Source organism: Papio anubis, chromosome 19 (genome assembly GCF_008728515.1).
Source record: "Papio anubis isolate 15944 chromosome 19, Panubis1.0, whole genome shotgun sequence".
NCBI classification, from domain to species: Eukaryota; Metazoa; Chordata; class Mammalia; order Primates; family Cercopithecidae; genus Papio; species Papio anubis.
In genome coordinates this window covers 36,390,985-36,397,713 of record NC_044994.1, presented here as the reverse complement: position 1 = coordinate 36,397,713, position 6,729 = coordinate 36,390,985, and the positions used below count along the sequence as shown (strand labels likewise).

At 41.7% G+C, this 6,729-nt stretch overlaps 1 pseudogene; it reads left to right on the top strand.

Moving 5' to 3' along the window:
* The first annotated feature begins 348 nt into the window (after window positions 1-348).
* LOC110741801 lies at window positions 349-6,246 on the top strand (annotated as a pseudogene).
* The last annotated feature ends 483 nt before the right edge of the window (window positions 6,247-6,729 follow it).

Below are 6,729 nucleotides of genomic sequence, written 5' to 3'. Positions count from 1 at the left end.
TTATACAAATGTGAGCTGTTGTCACAGCACTGATAAGAAATCAGGGGTCAAAAGATGTGTAGTAAAAGGGAATTTCAGAGAAACCACAAAACACAGTAAGAAACAGAGACAGGAGAAGATTGCTTTGACAAAATTGCAGAAGGTGAAATCTTGGCATCTTCTTATTTCTGTGGAGAAGATGATATTGTCAGGCTGAGCTGGAAGAATCACATGGTCATACTGTAAGTGCTATGGTTCCGAGTGCCACATCCAGATCAATTTTCAACCTGAGATTTATAATGATAATCCCCACAAGTCTCCTGAAATCTTGGCATCTTCTTCATTTCTGTGGAGAAGATGATATTGTCAGGTTGAGCTGGAAGAATCACATGGTCATACTGTAAGTGCTATGGTTCCGAGTGCCACATCCAGATCAATTTTCAACCTGAGATTTATAATGATAATCCCCACAAGTCGCTTGAGATCCTTAACAGTGAGGTTTTTAGTGAGTTTAACCAACTCTCAGTGCTTGAAAACTTGCCTACAGGGGGCAGCGCAAATACCACTAAACTTAGGGGCAAAGCGTGAAATGCATCCAGATTCACAATTGTTTCAGGATCCGCTTGCAACTGAAGCACTGGCTACACAAGACTTGGCTGAGGGAATGTATATAAAACAGAATATACCAGTATGATGTTAGTTTTAAAGGTCAATTTTTGGCAGTGGAAGGGTTAGCATTAACATTCATAATGTCACCTGTTATATATGTGTTATTTTGACATTTTAATAATTTAGAACATAGAAATGAATATGCTAATACCACTTGGTAGAGCTAATGCCCATATATGTATCACTTGGAATTGTTACAAATTGGTTGAGAATACAAGATCCCTTCTTATGAACTTGGAATTGTTAGAAATTGGATAAAAATTAGAGATGATCCCTTCTTATGACTTCAGCCTAGGAGTACATTGTGGAAAGCCAGGACCAAATCTGACACACTGAAACTTTGATTCCTGATTTTTGAACAAGGAAAAAAACTAGGTGATGTAAACTGGCTTCCCAAGAAGTTATGAATACAGAAACTGGATGTCAGATATAGATGATCTAAGCTGAGTTGCCTATTCTCTGCCCTTTGCCCTATCCTAAACCTGTGTGGATGGAAATGAGCCCACCATTTGCTCTGAACTGGTGCATTCCTTCCTCACTGCAGGTTGAAGAGGTCTTGAAACATTGTGCTTTCCTCTCCAGGGGAAGGATAGCACTGGCAGCCATTCACTGGCCCAGCAATATCCTGGATTGAGAGGGTATCATTTGTTACTTGCTGAATGAAACATAGTGAAAATGACTACAGATACCCTCAACTAAGTCCAAGACATCATTTTCAAATCAGGACGGCCCTTGCCATCTAGACTGAACAGAGATTCCAGTTTCCAGGAGAGTTGATGGAGTAATGATAAAAGCACCTCCCAAAACTTTTGCCTTGGTAAGTTTTGGATTCAGGAGACATCTGAATTCCCATTCCCTTCAAACTTTCAATGACAGTGACTTACAGTTCCCCACAAATTTCCCTTGATTTCCTGACCATGGAGCCACATATTATGTTCTTTCTATCCATATATTAATACGTGGGTATAAGCCAAGATATAGGACTTTAAGCACTTTGCATGGACGCCTAGTCCGTATCACTGACCTTGTATTCTCAAAGCTTACCACTGGGCCCTAAGTCCTTTACTGAATGTAAAGCATTCAATAAAGAGTTTAAGGGCTCTTTTGTTTATTTCTGCCACATCCAAGATGTTTGGTTTAATTAAGATCTGAAAAGGAATTGTATTTAAACTTCTCATTTAGACCCTTCTAAGGAAAATGCCAAGAAAAGAAGATTGTGATCTTTTTCTTGGTGGTTTCATAATAGAAAGTCTTAAGAACAGTTACAGTTGTTGAAATCCACCCTCTCTCTGATTCACTGAATTGGAGATAGCTATTCAACTACTAGTTGTACTTTCTCACTAACTCTCTTAATTATTTCTAGGTACTACAGAGTGGCACATAACTAAACATTATCAAGGAATTTTACAGCCCTAGGCCTTCTATTACCATGTATTACAGTCTGCTGTAATCATTCTAATGGTCTAAGATGTTGCAACTAATTTACCCAAGGCCTGAACGCCAGAAGTGCCGAAATTTTCTGATAGTTTTATTCTGCATCCAACCATTACCAAGAAGGAGGATGTATTACTTCTCATTTCTTTACAAGTGTCAGTGCAAATCCAGCCATCAAACAAAAGTTAGACCTAAAAGCTTTTAGATTACAGCGATTATTACAGATTCTACATGAGATAAAAATGTAATTGCTCCATTTCTTTTATTCTTTATTTCGTTTTCTTCCCTCTCACTGTATATTTTAGATTGTCCTGCTTGACTGCCAGGTCAGACCCAGCACACAAGATATTTGTCATAAGACTGGGGAGCTGCAGTGTTCTTTTTCATAAGAAATGAAATGCTTGGAGTTTCTCTTCCAAATGAATCACAAAACTTCCATGGTCATTTTCATTTTAAATTATTTTATGTCTATGTAAACTCATGCATTGCCTATGAAGGAATAATATTTCCAGCCATGTTGATAGTGACAGAGAATGAGCTGAAGGCAGAAATCCTTCACAGGTAAAGTGGTGCGTGCATTTTTTTCATCTTGCTCCTTTTTTCCTTTTCCATATTCACTCATCCTTTTAAATTCTTTGAATCTATTTTTTCCTCCCTCTCTCCTTTCCTATCCTCCATCTCTATCTTTGTCACTTATTAATTCCTCTTCTTTTTCTCCAGACTTGGATATTCGTCCATTCTCTCATCATTCTCTTTCATACACATTCTCTGACTTGTAGATCCTAAGATTCTTATATTCTAAAACGAACCCTCTGCTTAACAGGGTATGTTTATAAACTATTTGACTGAGGAGGAATTGCCCCAGTTATCAAAGACATCCTGTTGGGTATGTCAGCCTTTTACTCTTGTTCATGCTCAGAGAAACAGTGCTGCAGGGATTATAGCCTCAGTCGCTGGAATATGGCAGACCCAGATTTTAAATTTGTTTGCCCTTTGCCTCCTAATATCCATTTTCCCCTAAGTTTACCTGGGCACATTTCCCAGTTTGCCTTGCAAATAAACGTGTTGCCATATAACTGCCCTTTGTCTAATAAAATGAAACTGAACATGTTTTGTATAGTTTCTGGGAAGAGTCCTTAAACGGAGAAGGAACTCTGTTCTTATTATCTATCTTATGTCCTGAAATGCTTATGTGATGTCTGAAGCTCCAGCAGTCATTTGTAACCATTAAGACAAGAGTCTTTTCCTAGGGAGGATGAGATGGAATAAACTGATAACTTTGTGGATTATTCATAATAGTCCTGAATTGCCTATATTTGTTTTTTTGTTTAAAAAAAAAAAGTGAAACAGATCAACTTTTATTATGTTTAAACTACTTTTTAATTGAAGTTTTCCATCCTGTGCAGCTGAATCTAATTGTAACTGAGGCACCCAGATTTTCCCAATTCCTGTTTCTACCCCAGATGCCCTGCTGCTTATCTGAGTTTCTGGAATGATTTTTCATTTGATTACTTTCTACATGTCCCTGTTTCCTAATGCATTAATATTGGGTTTGCCAATAAGAAACTTTTTAGAGTTGGAATACTGCTGATCATTTCTGTTTGCTAGTTTTTGGTAACCAAATCATTTTGACTTCTAGGATCAGCCATCATTTATGCTTTTTTGCCCAATTTTGATCCATGCTGTATTCTGCCTGTAAAATGTGCCCCAAAGTCATGCACATAACCTTGAACTTCGGGTTTTGGTGGTTTGAGACCATTTCACTGATATTTCTCAATATTAATGAAAATTCTAGATGTTAATTCTTCATATTTTAAAAATTTTCATGTTGATTCTCACTTTTTTCTTTTTCTAAAATTTAGTTGATCTGTATTTCTATTAACATTTTTTTCTATTAGTGCGTCGTTGTTATATGTTCAAAACAAAATACGGAACACCTTAATTTACATATATTTTATGATGTAACTTACATCTGACAGTTTAATCTTTCTTAGTACTTCTGGTGAATGCCCTTTAGAATTAGAAGGAGGAAAATTTTACCTAATTATAATAGTTTACATATGCAAATATTATCAGATTTAATAATCATGTTTCCCTAGAAATGATGAACAAAGCCACATGTGTTTTAAGTGGATCATAAATCTTGCTGATTACGTTACTGTCCTGAGTCATTTACTATAAAGAAATTATAGTCATTAAACCTCTAAACTTTAGCTTAGCTCATTTCTCAAGCAGATATTTCTGTGTTTAAGATTTAAACATGGACCTAGAAGCAGCTTCTTTGCTCCTTCTCAAATCTCCTCCTGGTTCAGCCTACCCGCCTCCACTCCTGCCTCCACTATTTCCATCAGGGTGACCCAGAAGTTCTACAAGGTGTCCACCTCTGGCCCCCTGGCCTTCAGCAGAACACTCCTACACGAGTGGGCTCGGTGCCCCATCAGCTCCTTGAGCTTCTCCTGAGTGGGCAGCAGCAGCTTCACAGGTGGCCTGGGCGAAGGCTATGGCCAGCCAGCAGTATGGGACCATCACTGTGGTCATGGTCAACCAGAGCCTACTGAACCTGGAGGTGGGGACCCCAACAACCAGGCCATGTGCACCCAGGAGAAAGAGCAGATCAAGACCCTTAACAACCAGTTTGCCTCCTTCATCAACAAGGTATGGCTGCTAGAGCAGCAGAACAAGATGCTGGAGACCAAGTGAAGCCTCCTGCAGCAGCAGAAGATGGTTCAGAGCAATGTGGACAACATGTTACAGAGCTACATCAACAACCTTAGGTGGCAGCTGGAGACTCTGGCCTAGGAGAAGCTGGAGGCGGAGCTTGGCAACATGCAGGGGCTGGTGGAGCACTTCAAGAACAAGTATGAGGATGACATCAGTAATCCTACAGAGATAGAGAATGAATTTGTCCCCATCAAGAAGGATGTGGATGAAACTTACATGAACAAGGTAGAGCTGGAGTCTCGCCTGGAAGGACTGACTGAGGAGATCAATTTCCTCAGGCAGCTATATGAAGAGGAGACCCGGGAGCTGCAGCCCCAGATCTCAGACACACTGTGGTGCTGTCCATGGACAACAGCCGCTCCCTGGACATGGACAGTATCATAGCCGGGGTCACGGTGCAGTACAAGGAGATTGCCAACGCAGTGGGGCTGAGGCTGAGAGCATGTACCAGATCAAGCATGAGGAGCTGCAGACCCTGGCTGGGAACCATGGGGATGACCTGCGTCGTACGAAGACGGAGATCTTCGAGATGAATCGGAACATGAGCCAACTGCAGGCTGAGACTGAGGGCCTCAAAGGCCAGAGGGCTTTCCCAGAGGCCGCCATTGCAGATGCCGAGCAGCTGCGGGGAGCTGGTCATTAAGGATGCCAACACCACGTTGTCCGAGCTGGAGGCCGCCCTGCAGCCAGCCAAGCAGGATATGGCGAAGCAGCTACGTGGGTACCAGGCGCTGATGAACGTTAAGCTGGCCCTGGACATTGAGATCGCCACCTACAGGAAGCTGCTGGAGGGCGAGGAGAGTCAGCTGGAGTCTGGAATGCAGAACATGAGTATCTATACGAAGACCACCAGTGGCTAGGCTGGTGGGCTGAGCTCAGCTTACGGGGGCCTCACAAGCCCCGGCCTGGGCTCCAGCTCCTTCAGCTGCATCAGCTCCACTAGGGCTGTGGTTGTGAAGAAGATCGAGACTTGCAATAAGAAGCTGGTGTCCGAGTCCTCTGATGTCCTGCCCAGGTGAACAGCCATGGCAGCCCCCCGCCAGTCTACCCTTCCTGCGGCTGCCCCAGAGTCCATGAGAAAGGCTGCTGTGCAGGAGAGCACAGGGAACAGGAGGCCCACCTGAGGCTTAGCCGTCGCCCTCAGCCCACCCGCGGGGGAGTTTTCTGCCTGGGGTACCCCTCTTGCCCATGCTCCCACTACAAAACAATTCCTTTTTTTTTTTTCCCCAAAGCTAAACATGGCTTACAATTAAGAAATCAATAGACAATTTAGAGAAAATAGGCCGGGCATGGTGGCTCACTTCTGTAATCCCAGCACTTTGGCAGGCCCAGGTGGGTCTGAAGATCCAGAGAGCATCCTGTCCAACATGGTGAAACCCTATCTCTACTTAAAATAAAAAAATTAGCTGGACATGGTGGCACATCCCTATAATTCCAGCTAAAGGGAGGCTGAGGCAGAAGAATCACTTGAACCAGGGAGTTGGAGGTTGCAGTGAGCCAACATCGCCTTGCCACTGCAGTCCAGCCTGGTGACAGAATGAGACTCCATCTCAGGAAAAAAAAAAAAAAAAAAAAAAAAGAAAATGAAAATTTAGAGAAAATAAGCACAAATTAGATGTCCTGGACTCTTAGCAAATGTTTTTCCTCTTTGACTTTAATATCATACCTTATTGCTATGAACTTATTTACACTGAAGATAATTTAAATATGGATTAAGAATAAGAAAAGTATACTTTCTATGATACATAAACACTCAGCTTCAGATAAGTGAACAAAACAACTAGAGTGAGAGAATACTGTATCATGTGGCTTGATAAAACTTAGCCCTATATGCTTTCTAAAGGAAAAGAAAGGTAGCTGGATTAACCAGAGCAGTGGCAATTAGAGAGAACATGACTTTAGCACTGAAACGTTTCACTGAAGAAA